The sequence below is a fragment of the Canis aureus genome, chromosome 15 (genome assembly GCF_053574225.1).
Source record: "Canis aureus isolate CA01 chromosome 15, VMU_Caureus_v.1.0, whole genome shotgun sequence".
NCBI lineage: Eukaryota > Metazoa > Chordata > Mammalia > Carnivora > Canidae > Canis > Canis aureus.
The window spans coordinates 39,079,776-39,096,148 of record NC_135625.1 but is presented as its reverse complement, the minus strand read 5'-3'; the positions used below and the strand labels follow the sequence as shown (position 1 = coordinate 39,096,148).

Below are 16,373 nucleotides of genomic sequence, written 5' to 3'. Positions count from 1 at the left end.
AGGCATAGAAAATTTAAATGACTTCTCCAAAGGCTGTAGCTGGCAGGCAGTGGACTTGGGAATGTGATCCCAGGCTATCTGACTTCACTGAGACGCTATACTGTTTTTCGACAACCATTTCAGCAACATGTGCTTTAATGAAATTTCAGTGTTGGGCACTGGGAGCATAAGCTGAAAAGATGCGTACTTGCCCTGGAGGACCTGACTCCACTAGTCCATGTAAACAGGCCACATCTTGCACTACTCAGTGCATCAGTGGAAATCTACCCCAGGCATAGAGGCAGAGAAGGGAGGGATGATTAGTTTCTCTGAAGCCACTGTCCTAGAGTTCAGCTTTACAGTAGCAGCTACCCCTCTAGCACGTTAGGAGAAACACGTTTTCTTGGCTCTGAGAGGAATCTTTTGGGTGGACTTCCAAATGATAGGCGTTGGACAACTTCAGTGAACATGTTGGAATAGTGGAGAACAAAAAGCACAGGGGTCTCAGCTGTGGCCATTTTAAATATATGGACACTGGAGGAGAGCTGCGGGGCAGCAGATCTTAAGGGAGCATCTTGCTCTCAGGAAGGTTTAGAAGTGGCTTTTGGGGCGGAGACTATGCGAGATGTTTGGCTCTCAAAGTAAGACTGGAGGCTCTGTCCTTGGACACTCAGAACAGGAGACTAAAAGGCCAGGCGAGGACCTGAAGAGGGCAACAAGAATTAACCACCTGCTTGGAATAAGAAAACGAAGCTTCCAAAGGAATGGGACAATCATCTCTGGGATGCAGTGAGGTGTGGTGAAGGAAGGAGCTGACTTGGAGAAAGGGTATCTGAATTTGAGAAGTGATTTTGCCTCTTGGGACCACATTCCCCTTTGAATATCAATTTTATCATCCGTCTAAGAGGGCATAAGGACAACACACTTATTACCTCACACAGTTAAAAGACCAATTAAGATAATATACGTGAAAGTGCGTTCCAAACTAGATAATGCTATGCCATGTGAATTATTTAATACCGGGGAGAAAGAGAAAAGCGCACGGGAGGGGCCTTGCCCCCAGTCTGGGGCAGTCACTAAAGAGGCTTGACTTAGAACTTGAAGCTTCTCCTGGCTGGGGTCTCACTGACCCCCCCCCCTGCCCCCAACCTCCACCTAGTGAGTAAGCTTGGAGTTCTGGGACTCTGTCCCCTGGGTGAGGGTGGGGTCCCTGCCCCTCCCTTGCCCCCCAGCCCAGCCAGCAGCAGGTGAGCAGACCTCACCCAGCAGCAGGTGAGGAGACCTCACCGGGCACGTCTTCTTCCCCACCCAAGTAAAGTTCAGCAGCCAGGAAATCAGAACTTAACAACACAAAGCAAACAAACAAAACCAAAACAAATCCATTCTGACAGAACTTCCCTGATAAAGGACATTTCCTAATATTTCAAACAGCATAAAGCCTGTATTATGAAAGCCCCTTCTGGACCACAGGAGACCGGGCTGCAAGTCCGGCTGGGCCTCAGTCCCCGGGGTCTGTGGCCCCGCCCTGCCCCTGCGCGGGAGGCCCGGGCCCGGGTGCGAGCAAGGGTGCGGGATCTGGAGGCCTGGGGGGCGCCGCCCGCAGCCACTCCAGGGCCGAGGGAGCCCACTCCGCCTTTTCTGGCCTTTCCCGAGAGCGAGCAGGAAGGAGGAAGTGGGAGGAGGGGGGGGCGCGGCGCACGGGCGGCGGAGGGTGCGGGGCGCGGGGCGCGAGGAGGGCCGGCGGCGCGCGGGGGCGGGGGCGGGCGCGGGCGCGGCGAGGCGGAGGGGCCGGAGGGCGGGCGCCGCCGCGGGGGGTCCCGGGCCCCCCCCCCCCCCCCCGCCCCCGGCTGCAGACAAAAGGCCATTTCCGAGTTACTCCGAAAATGTGCCACGTTCCCGAGGCGCGATCGTGGGCCGGGCGCGGCGGCGGCGGAGGGCGCTGTCATTCACCGGGAACCCTCCGCGAAGGGGCCCGTCAACTTCCCCTGCCTTTGAAGTGACTGGGATGGAGGTGCTCAATTAAAAGCCCATCAGTCTGTAAGTAAATCAACGCCTATCAGGCTTGTCACATCAAACAAACGATTATTACCCCAGCCCGCCCACCCCATTAATCTGGCTGTTCCTTCTTGACGGCTCAGGGTCAGGGCACCGTAAATCCTGTACTGGATTGCCGCCACCTGGACCCGGATGAAAGCGCCGGCGCGGCCCCGGGGACCCGGGGAGGGGGCGGGGGGGGCGGGGGGGGGCGGGGACGGGGTCTGTGGCGGGACGGACGCGCCGAGACGTGACACGCGGAGTGACCGAAGGGGCCCCGGTGCTCAGAGAAATGCGGAGAGAGAGAGCCCGAGAAAACAGACCAAGAACGAAGTCACTGGAAGAAGAGGCCCGAAGTGATGGAGACAGGTGCCATAAAGACTCACCCAGGATGTCGGGAACGGATGGACGCTTCTAGAGGACAAGGGGGTGTTCTGGATGGCATTGCTCAGACACTGGGTTCTCCGCCGCAGAGTCAGAGAGTGAGCAAGTAGGCGGTGGTCCCCCCAGCTCCCCTCTCATTCCCACCGGCGGCCCCCAAATATCCCTTAGCCAAGGGAAAGGCGGTGGGGAGGGCGCAGAAGCTCAGGGCTCTGCTAAGCGAAGCCCTGGGTGGGTCACAACTCAGTCTTCTGCAATAAAAGGATATGAATGAACAAACTGGACCGGAGTGTCGGGTTCTCATCATTCTGCGGAGCGGGGTCCCCAAGAAACACTTTGTTCCAGCGCATTTCTTCTAGGCTCTGTGACTTGTTTTGTAGATTCGTTAGGCTCCTGAGATCAAACTCTGCACACCATCCCCACCCCCCACTGCAGGCCAGAAAGGCCCTGTAAGGAGTAGAGCTGAGACAGCTGTAGTTTGGACTGGAAGGAGGAGTGGGAGGTGAAGGGCAGGGGAGGAGTCGGCAAGAAGGTCGATCTTCCAGCAGAGAGGAACAAGGCCTGCTTTTGAGGGAAGGAAAGAACAATCTTTCCTCAAATGGCTGTTACAGAGCTGCCCCAAGGCATAGCTCACTCTGACTGGTGAAGTTTCACATTTTAAAAGGGCCGTCACATGCTTTCCCCATTGATAGAATAATACACCAAAGAAATCAAGAGATGGAAGTGGAGTAGGCGAGACTGGAGAAGAGAACTTCCTCTGACCCTATCATGGAGTTTGACTCCCAGTCTAGGTGATTTCTTACTAGATGAAGAAAGAAAATTCTAAAGAATGAAACAGGACCTCAACTGACACCATACGCAAAAATCAACTAAGTGGATTAAAGACTTGAATGTAAGACCTGTAATCCTTAAAACTCCTAGAAGAAAACATAGGAAGTGAACTCCATGACCTGGATTTTTTGGATTTGACACCAAAAGCAAAGCAATAAAAGCTAAAAGAAGCAAATGGGACTACATCAAACTAAAAAGCTTCTGCACAGCAAAAGGAATCACCAATGAAAGGATGCACTACTGGATGGGAGAAAATATTTGCCAGTCATATATCTGATAAGTGGTTAATATCCAAAATATATAAAGATTTCAGACAACTCTATCACAACCCTCCCACACACACACAACAAACAAACCTAACCAAACCAACAACAATAAAAAAAAAAAAAACCCAAACTATCCAATTAAAAAATTGACAGAGGAACTGAATAGATATTTTTCCAAGGAAAACAAACAAATGGCCAGCAGGTATGTGAAAATATGTTCAACATCACTAATCATCAGGGAAATGCAAATCAAAACCACAATGAGAGATATCACCACACTCTTGTTAGAATGGCCATCATCAAAAAGACAAGAGATAGCAAGAGTTGGCAAGGATGTAGAGAAATGGGAAGCTGTGTGTACTGTTAGTGGGAATGTAAATTGGTGCAGCCTGTATGGAAAGCACTATGGAAGGTTCCTCAAAAATGAAAATAGAACTACCAGATGATCCAGCAATGCCACTTCTGGGTATGTGTCCAAAGGAAATAAAAACGGGATCTCCAAGAAATATCTGCACTCTCATTTCATTGGAGTATTCACAGTAGCCAAGATGTGGAAACCACTTAAGTGACCATCAATGGATAAAGAAGATGTGATATTATATATAATTATGATTATTAATTATATAATTATATGCATGCACACACACACGGACAATGGAATATGATTTAGCCACAAGATAGAAGAAGGAAATCCTGCCATTTGGAACAACATGGATGCACCTTTAGGGCATTATGCTAAGTGAAAAAAATGATAAGACAAATAATGTATGATATCATATATATGTGGAATCTAAAAAAACTGGATTCATAAAAAACAGAGACTAAAATGGTGGTTACAGGGGCTAGTGAAGTAGGGGAATTGGGGAGATATTGGTTAAAGAGTATAAATTTCCACTTATAAATTCTAAGGGTCTAATATATAGCATATGAAAATGCTGTTAATTAACTATTGTTAATACAGTTAAAATACCGTATGATATATAAATCTATCACCTTGAATTTAAACAATGTATTATGTTAATTATATCTCAATCAAACTGGAAAACAAAGAATTCTCAGACACTCAAGACATTTATATTCATCCTCATCCTCCCCAGGATTGCATAAGAACTGCTCGCTGTAATTCCTGAGGACAGGCCACCACCACTACTGCCACATGGTTGGTCCAGTGTACAGGGTTTTTTCTCAACCCAGCTACCCATCACTCCATTGCACACTCATTCATTCCATCATTAAGACCTGGCAGTGCAGCAGCATATTCCATATTCCTCTGAGTTGATAGACATGTTGACCCATCCAGAGTGTCAGTGATACCTTTCACAGAGATGAGGAATGGTATACAGATACCTTAGACTGTGGGAGAATTATCTCCTTCATATTTTCACTCATTCAACCAAAATTTGGTATTTATCAGTTTACAGGTATTTAGTATTTACAATTTACAGGTTCTCCTCTAAGCCCTGGGGATACAGCAGTGAATATGATGGGCAGAATTAAGAGACCTGTGGAAGCTTTTACAAAGAACTTGGGTGTTTGACCTAATTTTTATTTATTTGTCATGCATGCACTCATTACAGGGTTATTTGCTAAGCACCTACTATGTCTAAGTAATGTGCATCGCAAAGAAGCAAAGAAGAATCAGAAACAAATCCTATCTTCCTGGAAGAGAAGTAAGACACACATCATGAATAAATCGGATGCTTTGTTTAAATTGGTAGGGGCCATAAGCCAGGAAAAGACAGGAGAGACTTCAGAGAGGAAAGATAATTTATCCTGGTTACTTCTTTCTTAGTGAAGGTCTGGAATTAAGAAACACATTTACTGTTCAATCATGGCAATTTTTAAATCTATTCTGTAATGTAGTACAGTGTGGTTTAATGTTTATTGTTATTGTTATTGGTGGTAATGACATTGTAATTCATTATCATTGTAATTATGGACACATCACAACACCCCTCTCTCTGAGGCAGATGTTAGGAAACTCTGGAACTTGATTTCAGGCCTTGTCAGGAGTCGGGTATGGTTAAGAACTTCCAGAAATCTGAGACGTGCCTCTTACAAGAGGCAGAGCAGTGCAGAGGTTAAATGAATAGGCTCTGAAACCAGACGGCAATTCAAAACCAGCCTTCAAATGCCGACACTCCGGCTTGCCTGTTGTGAGGCCATGGGCAAATCACTTGAACTCCCTATGTGTGTTTCCCCATCTGTTAAATTGGGGTGATAACGGTACTGGCTTCATAGGGTTATGTGACAATTAGATGCATGTAAAGCATTCACAACAGTGCCCAACAGAAAGTATATACTCAATAATGCCTGACATTCTTATTGCTCTACCTCATTCAGAGTGATCTCTTGAAGGTACAACCAGCACAATGCTAGGAGGACACTCATTATATTAATGCATTGTTTTAAATGTATTTAGATATCACTGAAAGTCATTTATATTAATTTTACTTTAAAAATTCTTCCTGAGTTCAGCACATGGGGTTAAATATTTGAATAATTTGTTTTTACTAAAAAAATTTTTATTCACATTTAATGTAGTATTTGAAATATACAAAAAGTATTTGTATGCATCATGACTGTAAACCTTAAGTGTCTGTATCCCATTCCATAGCTTCTCCTTCACAAGTGGCCAGTCTCCTGAATTTTGTTTATTATCCTTTTGCTTTTTTAAAAAATAAAAAAAGTTAAACTATAACATAAACAATAGTAAGATGTAAAGTCTTAAGTGCATAGTTTGACTGATTTTTACAAAGTATACACTTATGTAACCATACCTCGATCAAGATGTGGCGTGTGGTTGGTATTCTAGAAGCTCCCCTCATGTCCCTTCCCTGTTAATTTTTCCCCCAGTCCCACTGCAAAGTAACCACTGTTTTGACTTACATCACTATAGGCAGTTTGGGAATTGTTAAGCATGTATTCTCATGTCTGCTTTCTTTCCATCAGCATGATATTTGCAAAATTCATCCATGATGTTGTATGCATTAGTAGCTCATTTCTTTTTCATGGTTGAGTGATATTCCATTGTATGAATAAACCATACAATTTGCTCATTCATTCTACTTTCTGTGTGTGTGTGTTTTTCGCCGGGTACAGTATACTTTATTGATGGTAAATGACAAGGTAGGGCTCCCTAAGTCCTTCCCCTTTTTCAGGGGGTCTGGGAATGGAAACTGTAAAGGTTGGGAGATTCTCAATGTGTTAGGCGATGAATTGGGGGAAGGACTCCCAGCAGCTGAAGGCTTCTCTCTTCTTCTTGCCTTTTTTTTTTTTTTCAGAATTAGAAAATGCTTTATTTCAAGGAATTACAAAAATGTAGTGAAATATAGGGAAAGGACGTTTGCTATAATCTGGTGTCACAGAAGAAATGGCCACCTAGTTTTGCTTTCCAACTACACACACAAATGGGGATCTCATTAGTTAAGGTAAGACATGATAAGATCAAAACTATAGCTCACTAGGCACTGGACTCCCTTATTTGATCTAGAAATCATGAGACAGCTGGTAACAGCATCCCTTGAGCTGTAATATCTACTTCAATGCAAAGGTCCTTCGTTTTATTTACCAGATGACCAGGAATTGTATACTAGTTTGGCTGCAACCATGTCTTCCACTGCCATTCCCAAAGACTGGTGGTCTGGGGTGGGGGGCTTTTATTCTCTGGAGGCCGTGTGGACCATAAGGTTGCTGTAGCCAAATTCATTGTCATACTAGGAAATGAGCTTGGCAAAGTGAGGGCAATGCCAGCCCCAGCATTGAAGGTGGAAGAGTAGGCGCTGCTGTTATAGTCACAGGTCCTCAGTGTGGCCCATGATGCCCTTGAGGTTGCCCTCTGATGCCTGCTTCCTCACCTTCTTGATGTCATCATATTTGGCAGCTCTCTCCAGGTGACAGGTCAGATCCAGAACTGACACTGGGGGAGGGGGAGGGAAACAGAAGGTCATGCTGGTGAGCTTCCCATTCAGCTTGGCATGAATTTACCTATAGCCTTGGTGGCACCAAAGAAGGAGGGATGATGTTCTGGGAAGCTCCTTGGCCATCATACCACAGCTTCCCAGAGGGACAATTCATGGTCTTCTGGGTAGCAATGATGGCATGGACTGTGGTCACAAGACCCTCCATGATGCCAAAGTTGTCATGGATGACCTTGGCCAGAGGGTCAAGGAGTTCATGGTATAGGAGGCATTGCTGAGAATCTTGTGAGGGAGTTGCCACACTTCTCATGGTTCATGCCCATCACAAACATGGGGGCATCAGCAGAAGGGCAGAGATGATGACCTCTTGGCCCCACCTTCAAGTGAACGCCAGCCTTCTTCATGGTGGTGAATACCCCAGTGGACTCAACACCATCATCACCCCATTTTATGTTGTTGGGATCTTGCTCCTAGAAGATAGGGATGGGCTTTCCATTGATGAAAGATTTCCTGTTCTCAGCCTTGATTGTGCTATTGAATTTGCCATGAGTGGAACATACCAACAAATGTAGATCATGTAGTTGAGGTCAATGAAGGGGTCATTGATGGTGACAATATTCACTTTGCTAGAGTTAGAAGCAGCTCTGGTGACCAGGCACCTAATATGGCCAAATCTGTTTACTCCAACCTTCACCATTGTGTCTTGAGGGATGTGACTGGCACCACACTGGAAGTGGTTGTCTGCCAAACAGGGAGGAGCAGAGACCCCATTCATTCTATTTCTAATGGACATTTGTGTTGGGTATAATAGGAGTATAATTGTTGTATCTTAGGGTATTTACATGTTATAATAAATACTTCTAAAGAATTTTCCAAAGTGGTTGTACCAATTTACATATCTACCAGCAGTGTGTGAGAATTCTAGTTCCTCCATATCCTTGACAACACTTGGTATTGTTAGTTAAAAATTTATTTTAGTCATTCTGATGGGTATAGTGAGTTCTCTTTATATCTATTTTAGTTGCATCTGATAATTTTTGATGTTATCTTTATTGTCATTCAGTTAAGAATATTTTCTAATCTCCATATATATTGCAAATATCTACTCCCATTCTGTGACTTGCCTTTTCTCTTTATTAGTGGTATTTTGTTGTTATTGTTTAGAAGCTTGATATTTTAACAGTTTTTTTTTACATTGACCTATGAGTTAATTAAAAAAGTATATTCCTTAATTTCTAAACATCTAGGGATTTTCTAATTATGTTTCTATTTTGAATCTCTTGTTCAATTTCACTGTTATCAGAGAATATACTCTGTATGATGTCAATCCTTCAAAATATACTCACAGACATATGTTAAAATCTCCAACTATACTTGTAGATCTATATTTTTCTCCTTTAGTTCTGTCAGTTTTTGTTTTATATATTTTGAACTATGTTATTTTGTGTGTACAAGTTTAATATTGCTATATTTTTTCTCTTGAACCAACCACTTTATCATTAGGAAATGTAATGTAATAAAACTATTTGCCTTAAAGTTTACTTTGTCTGATACTTGTTTAGGTGCATGAACTTTTCTTTTGAGTAATCTCTTCTTGCTGTATTTTTTTCCATCCATCCTTTTAGTTTCAACCTTTTCCAGTTATCAGTTGCTGTATAATAAAGCACCCCAAAACAGTGGCATAGACCAACAACTCAGTGGTTTTGTGGGTCAGGAATTTGGACAGAGCTTAGCAGAGATGCCTTATCTCTGTTTTACAATGTCTGGAATTGTGATTGGAAGGACTTAAATGGTTGGGAACTTGAATCATTGGAGATTTTTTTCACATACACGTCTTGTACTTGGATTAGGATAACTGGAGACTGTGCTCAGCAAGGACTGTTGCTGAGTGCCTGCCCATGCCCTTTCTATGTAGCTGGGGCTTTCTTATAGCATGTAAGGCTCAGGGTAGTCAGACTTCTTACAAAGAGGCTCAGAGGTCCAAGAATGAGTGCTTCATCAAACAAGGCATAAGTTGCATAGCTTTATGACCTAGCCTTGAAAATCACAGGTTAACTTTGCCACACACTATTGGCTGGAAGAGTCATAAACCTGTCTAAATTGGGGTGGGGAATTAAACTCCCACCATTATAAGGAGAATTGAAGGATTTGTGGCTATGTTTTAAACCTGCCACATAGCTTTTTTTCCCTCCTATACCCTTATGTTTAAGATGTATTGCTGTATAGGATACCTCATTTCATTACTCTTTGCTTTATTACACTTTGCAGATATTGCATTTTTTTACAGATTGAAGGTTTGTGGCAACCCTGTGATGAGCAAGCCTACTAGTGACATTTTTTTTTCCAACAGCATTTGCTCACTTTGTGTTGTGTCACATTTTGGTAATTCTCACAATATTTTAAACTTTAATGTTATCATTATATTTGCTATGGTAATCTATGACCCCTGAAAGCTCGGATGATGGTTAGCATTTTTTTTGCAATAAAGTATTTTTAAAATTAGGTATGTACATTGTTTTTTTTTAGGCAATTCTATTGTATACTTAATAGTCTACAGTCTAGTCTAGACATAACTTTCATATATACTGGGACGCAAAAATTCATTTGACTTGTCCTATTGAAATATTTGCTTTATTATGGTGGTCTGGAACTAAATGCTCAATGTCTCTGAGGTATGCCTATAACATATCATTGGGTTTTATTTATTTTTATCCAGTCTCACAATCCTTGTCTTTTAATTGGGGAATTTGGTCCATTTATATTTAAAATAACTACTGATAGTAAGGTTTAAACTTATCATCTTACTATTTACTTTGTATTTTTTTCATGTGTTTATTAATTTTGTTTTTCTTTCTTTCCTTTGGGTTAATTAGGCATTTAAAAGTTATTACATTTCCCTCTCAGTTAGCTTGGTATTTGTACATTCTTTTATTATTCGTTAGTGATTACTCCAGAGATTGCATCATATATCATTGTTTTGTTATAACCTATCTTAAGTGAATACTTCTATCACATCCTGGACAATGCAATAATCTTATAACATTTTAACTCCATTTACTCTCCTCTTGTTTTTTTGTGCTATTGTTAGCATATATTTAATTCCCTATATACTTTGAACTCCATAGAATATTAGTATTATTGTTTCATACTGTAATATTAACTTAGATTTATCCATAAATTTTACCAAAGGGTGCTGTTCTCCTTTCTTGAATTACTGTGTTTCCATCTGGAAGTACTTATTTACTGCTTGAAAAAATCCTTTTAGTGTTTCTTTTAATGCAGATATGCTAATGATAAATTCTCTTCATTTCTGTTTGTCTAAAAATGTCTTTATTATGTCTTCACAAGTGAAGGATATTTTCACTGAGTATAGAATTTTAGGTTAACAATTACTTTCTTTCAGCACTTTAAACATTTCCTTTGACTGTCTTATGGTTTCCATTTTTTCTGTTGCTTAGTTGTTAGTTTTATTTTTGTTCTTTAAAAAAAAAAATGTGTCACCTCCTCTCCCCCCTTCCTGGCCTGCCAACTACTTTTAAGATTTTTCTCTTTGGCTTTGGGTTTTAGCAGTTTTTGTATGATTATCTAAATGTGGTCTTCCTTGTATTAATCTTGCTTGGGGTTTGTAGAAGTTCTTTATTCTGTGGCTTGATGTCTTTCAACATTTTTTTGAAAATTCTTGATCAGTATTTCTTTAAAAATTGCTTCTATCCTATTATCTCTCTCTTTACCATCTTGGACTCCAATAATAAATATTCTGGATGTATTTACCATGCCCCTAGACCTCTTATGCTCTCCTCCTCACCCCTTATTTTTCATTCTTTTTCCTCTATGCTTTATTATCCTCTCTTTGGCTACCTCTGATCTGATTTGAACCCATCTGTTAATTTTTTTTAAAGATTTTATTTGTTTATCCATGAGAGACATAGACAGAGAGAGAGGCACAGACACAGGCAGAGGGAGAAGCAGACTCCAGGGAGCCTGATGTGGGACTCAATCCTGGGTCTCCGGGATCAGGCCCCGGATTGAAGGTGATGCCAAACCACTGAGGCACCAGGGCTGCCCCCTATCTGTTAATTCTTAATTTCAATAACTTTATTGCTTTAGTTCTAGGATTTTTCTTTTGACTTTTCCCTTAACAGATACTATTTCTTTATTTGAAAAATTATCTTTTCCTTTATTTTCTTGAACATATTAGTCATAGTTACTTTAAAGTCACTATTTGATAGCTCAAATTAATAAGTATCACTGTTTTTTTCTATTATTTGTTTTTTTTCCCCATTGGATTTTGAGTCATTTGACCCTATTTCTTGGCATGCTTGGTAATTATGTTTCTAAGATTCATCCATGTTGTTGCAAGTAGCTGTAATTCATGTATTTTTACTAATTTATAATATTTTAGTGTGAATTGACCACAGTTTATTTCTCTGATTGTCTTATTGATGGTCATGTGTCTAGTAGAGTAATTTAAAATATCACTCATTTTTAGTTTATTGAAACCATTTAAAATAATTAATTCTGCAGTTACTTTGAGCCTAGAGAGCAAGCCAGTACAATGTGTTTGGACCACACTGGCAATGGACCATTTCAATAATGTGAGTACTAGAATGTTCTGTGAATATGATTTTTCTATTATGGGTTTACTCTGTATCCCCAAAGAAGCCCATTAACATTTCAGAGCAATTTGTTTGCAGTTGCTTTGGCCATGTGGGTGGGTAGTTGGCTTTACAATGGACACACAAAAATCAGGAGCTGGACTGGGTCAGTTCATTCTCTGTGGAGTGAAATGAAGGGAGCATGATAAGACCAGATTTATTTAGTCATTCTCTTGAAGGAGCTATGAAGTAATTGGAATAAAACCTTGGGAAGCTGATGCCTGTTCACGCTTCCAGTCTCATGGGAAACTGTTCCAGCTCCAAAACACATGTACATTATCTGAAGTCCTTGAGATAATTATTCAACATGTCTGGATGCCCCTGACTGTTTTGTTGGAGCATGGGCATATATAGTGGAAGCAGTGTGAAGAAGTGGAAAGAATGCAAACTGCATTCACATTGACCTAGGTTTGAATCCTGGCTTTGATATCTACTAGATTTTTTATTAAAAAATCTGTTTGACCTCTTCATTTTCAATTTTCTCATCTGTAAGATGGACATGCTGATACCTTCCTAACTGGATTCTAGTGAGCATTACATGCCAAATTATATGAAAGATGCCTAGTATAATGCCTGACAATATCAGATGCTTAATACAAGATGGCTTTGTGTCATTGGCATCACTGTCATCATCATTATTATCACCACCACCACAATGAGGAAAGCTTTGGACATGAACATGGCTCTGGGCTTCAGAGGAGGCCCTACAATCTTTGCTATTATGCTCTTCAGTGTGTCAAGTTTGTGCCCCTATGTAAGTTCCTAACTTATTGCTGTTTTCCAGGGTTTGGCCATTATAGAGGACCTTTTCTTCAAAGAGGGAAGGAGAAAGATTCTAACTAATTAGGAATGGGGTAGTCAGATTTAGGGCAAGGCCTACTGTAATGATTAGCCAAATGCCTATGGACTGACAATCAATTTGAAGAGGAAGACAGGTTACATAGCAATCTGCACTGGGGAAATCCACACATAAAGATTTTCATCAGTGCTACAGGGCTTAAAGCTGTCACTGAATTCAGCTGACTTTTACATACACTGACAGATGATGTACACATAGGCTAAGAAGAGAACAAGTTTAGGAGCCTATCAGGTCCTAGGGAGATGAACTAATGATGTGCCATCAGCTTGGTTTTGTGCTCCAGTTGAAGTTAGAAGTCCACAGAGCAAGGTCTGATCAATCAGCTTCTAACATAGCTCTAGTTCATTTGTTGGATTGTTTATTTACAAAACATTATTTATGAATATCTCCCATGTGCCCAGAGCACTATGTTAGGTGCTGTGGGAGATATAGAAAGGTGTCTATTTATAATTTATTTATCTATCTACATACCTATCTATTATCTATCCTGCTATAAAGGACCTTTAAGTTTGGTGGGTTCCTTTATATGATTTATATATATGAAGGTAGCTATAAAACACAGAATAAAGTGGTAAGGCTATAAGATCATAAGAGATGTGCCAGTTAATTTCATGGGTGTTCAGAAGAGCAAGAGAACACTACCTATAGGTAGATGGTGTAAATCGTCTTGGCCATTCCTGCTGCTCCAATCTCAAACTTCTCCATGTCACTGCCACCCTAGTAATTCTAAAACACTACTTTCAGCCTGGCCAGCTCTTTTTCAAAACCCTTAAATGATTTTCTGTTTCCCACTGAACCAGTTTCAAAGTTCCTTTCAGATTGTTCTATTATCTCTGGCTCTGCAGATGTAATTTCTTCCCTCTCTTTTGGGATGGGTTTGGCAGTGTGGGGTTTGTAGATTGCTTGCCTGGGTTTGGCCTTATATTTTGTGACTTTGGCCTGAGGGCATCTCCTCTTGGGGATGTGTCGGTGAGGAATTTTTTCTTGTTGATATCTTGGGTTTTGGGATAATTCTGTGTTTGCCTCTGCCTGGAGCCCTATACTGCTATAGCTTAGTTGCTATACTGAGCTATAATGAATTAGGTTTTTACCTCAAGAGGCAAAAGGCTTTCACACGTGGCCTTGGAACTGTATCCTGAGCTGATAAACATTCTAATTTCTGGTTATGGATAGCCTAAGCTTTACTGGTTCCTGGTTTTATTTATTTTATTTTATTTTACTTTATTTATTTTTAGAGATTTTATTTATTTATTTATTATTCATGAGAGACACACAGAGAGAGGCAGAGACATAGGCAGAGGGAGAAAGAAGCAGACTCCCTGTGGGGAGCCTGATGTGAGACTCCACCCAAGACCCCAGGATCATGCCTTGAGCCAAAGGCAGACGCTTAACCACTGAGCCACTCAAGCATCCCTGGTTCTTGGTTTTAGGTAGACAGCCCAGGTCATGTAGTGAGGTCATAGGGCTTTTGACCTTGACTTGGCATTAAAACCCCAGCCACCATGGCTTGTACTTTATTGAAGTGCTAGAAGCTGTAGGTGGATCACTTTCTAAGTCTGTATCTTTGGCCCTAACCTGACCCCTGACCAAATTCCAGAGCTGTAGGCTCCTATATCCAACTGCTTATTTGTCAACTCTATTTGGTTATCTTATGGCCATGATAATCTCGATTTAACGAGGTCAAATGGGATTATGGAATTGATAATATATGTATGTATTAAGCACATCACCATGGCATATATATGAGTAAATATTTATTGAGTGCCTATTATAAACTGCCACTTTAGTGATTGTTGTCCTATCATTGTCTGTGAATGTTATAGGTAAATGTATGACACAGCACATATATGTATGTAGAGCATAGTTATTTTGATTAACGAGATATGCTTTGCTTTAGGTACTCCAACAATCTCAAGATTTGTAAGAATGTGTTTTTTAGATCATAGAAGTCCTACCACTAAGTGCTTCCCTTTTCATGAGTGCATAGTTCTGCTTTACTTGCTGAGATGGGGAGCAGCTCTCAGGGCTTACTCCCTACTCCAGAGTTTGAAAAAGTGTGGTTCACCCACTAACTATGTGTGTCAGGATTGCCTAGGGTTCATTTTTTAAAAGATATTTTATTTATTTATTTATTTGAGAGAGAGAGAAAGAGCATGAGAGAAAGAGAGAGCCTGAGAGAGAGAGAGAGAAAGAGAGAGCACAAGCAGGGGATAGAGAGAAGCAGACTCCCTGCTGAGCAGGGAGCCAGATGTGGGACTCAATTACAGGACCCTGGGATCATGACCTGAGTTGAAGCCAGATGCTTAACCAATTGAGCCACCCAGCTGTCCCTGCCTGGGGTTCTTGTTAACAAGACTGCTTTTTGAGCTCTCCCAAGCTAAACTTTCTTAGGATAGGGCTAAGAAAAGCATACTTTTAGCAAGTTCCTTAGGTTATTCTTTTTTTTTTTTTAAGTTTTTTTTTTTAAATTTATTCATGAGACACACACACACACACACACACAGAGAGAGAGAGAGAGAGAGAGAGAGGCGGAGACATAGGCAGAGGGAGAAGCAGGCTCCATGCAGGGAGCCCGACGTGGGACTTGATCCTGGGACTCAAGGATCATGCCCTGGGCTGAAGGCAGGCGCTAAACCACTGAGCCACCCAGGGATCCATCTTTTCCTCAGGTTATTCTTAAGTGCACTGTGGTTTGAGAACCACAGCCCAAATCCCTTTTCTCTTTTGGCAATTCATCTAAAATATTTCTAGAAGAGACTGTTCCAGGGAGCCCAGAAAAGAGGGAGCTGACTCACAGCCATTCTTTTCCACACTGAAGATGTCATGAAAGCCAGGGCATCTGGTTTGGCCACATTTGCTGCCTGCACACATCCTGCTGAGCTGTACCATTGGACTCTCTACTTGAACTTTCCAGAACTATAATCACTACTTTAACATTTTTTCAGTGCTTTTCGTCTTGTTGGTCTAAACACCTAAATATCAGCAGAGGATGATGACACTTAGATACCATTATGGGTTGACCAACTGTTCTGGTTTGCCTGAGACCAAGGGGTTTTGTGGGATACACGAGTTTTCGTGCCCCAAATACAAAGGTTCTGGGCAAACTAGGATGAGTTGGTCACCCTAGCAGATGTGTCTTCTATGTCAGTATATGAGTGGAAACTAAATGCAACAGGAAATAATAGATTCGACTAGTATGGGATGAAATGTATTTGGAGATTAGACAGATTTGCAGTGTGGGATTGAACGGTTCATGATGTTGAAGAGTGGGCAATTTCTCTCACCCTTTAATAAAGGTTTTGTATCCGCCATGTTGTATGGTGTGGGCACTCTCCTTCCAATTCCTGTTGTATTTGACAGCAGTGATGGCGACACCGTTGGAGTGAGGAAGTTTGTTTCTTAACTCTCAAAGGAGGCTGTCCTTTCTGACCTAATGAATTGTTTGGTG

The 16,373-nt window shown here is 41.5% G+C and overlaps 1 long non-coding RNA gene across 3 annotated transcripts in view; it reads left to right on the top strand.

Moving 5' to 3' along the window:
- Positions 1–1,758: 1,758 nt before the first annotated feature.
- LOC144284530 (uncharacterized) overlaps positions 1,759–16,373 on the top strand; it is a 48,854-nt gene continuing 34,239 nt past the window's right edge. For all 3 annotated transcript variants that reach the window (XR_013352966.1, XR_013352965.1, XR_013352964.1), the window contains exon 1: positions 1,759–2,016. This is a non-coding gene — a long non-coding RNA (uncharacterized LOC144284530). The remainder of the gene's footprint in view (positions 2,017–16,373) is intronic.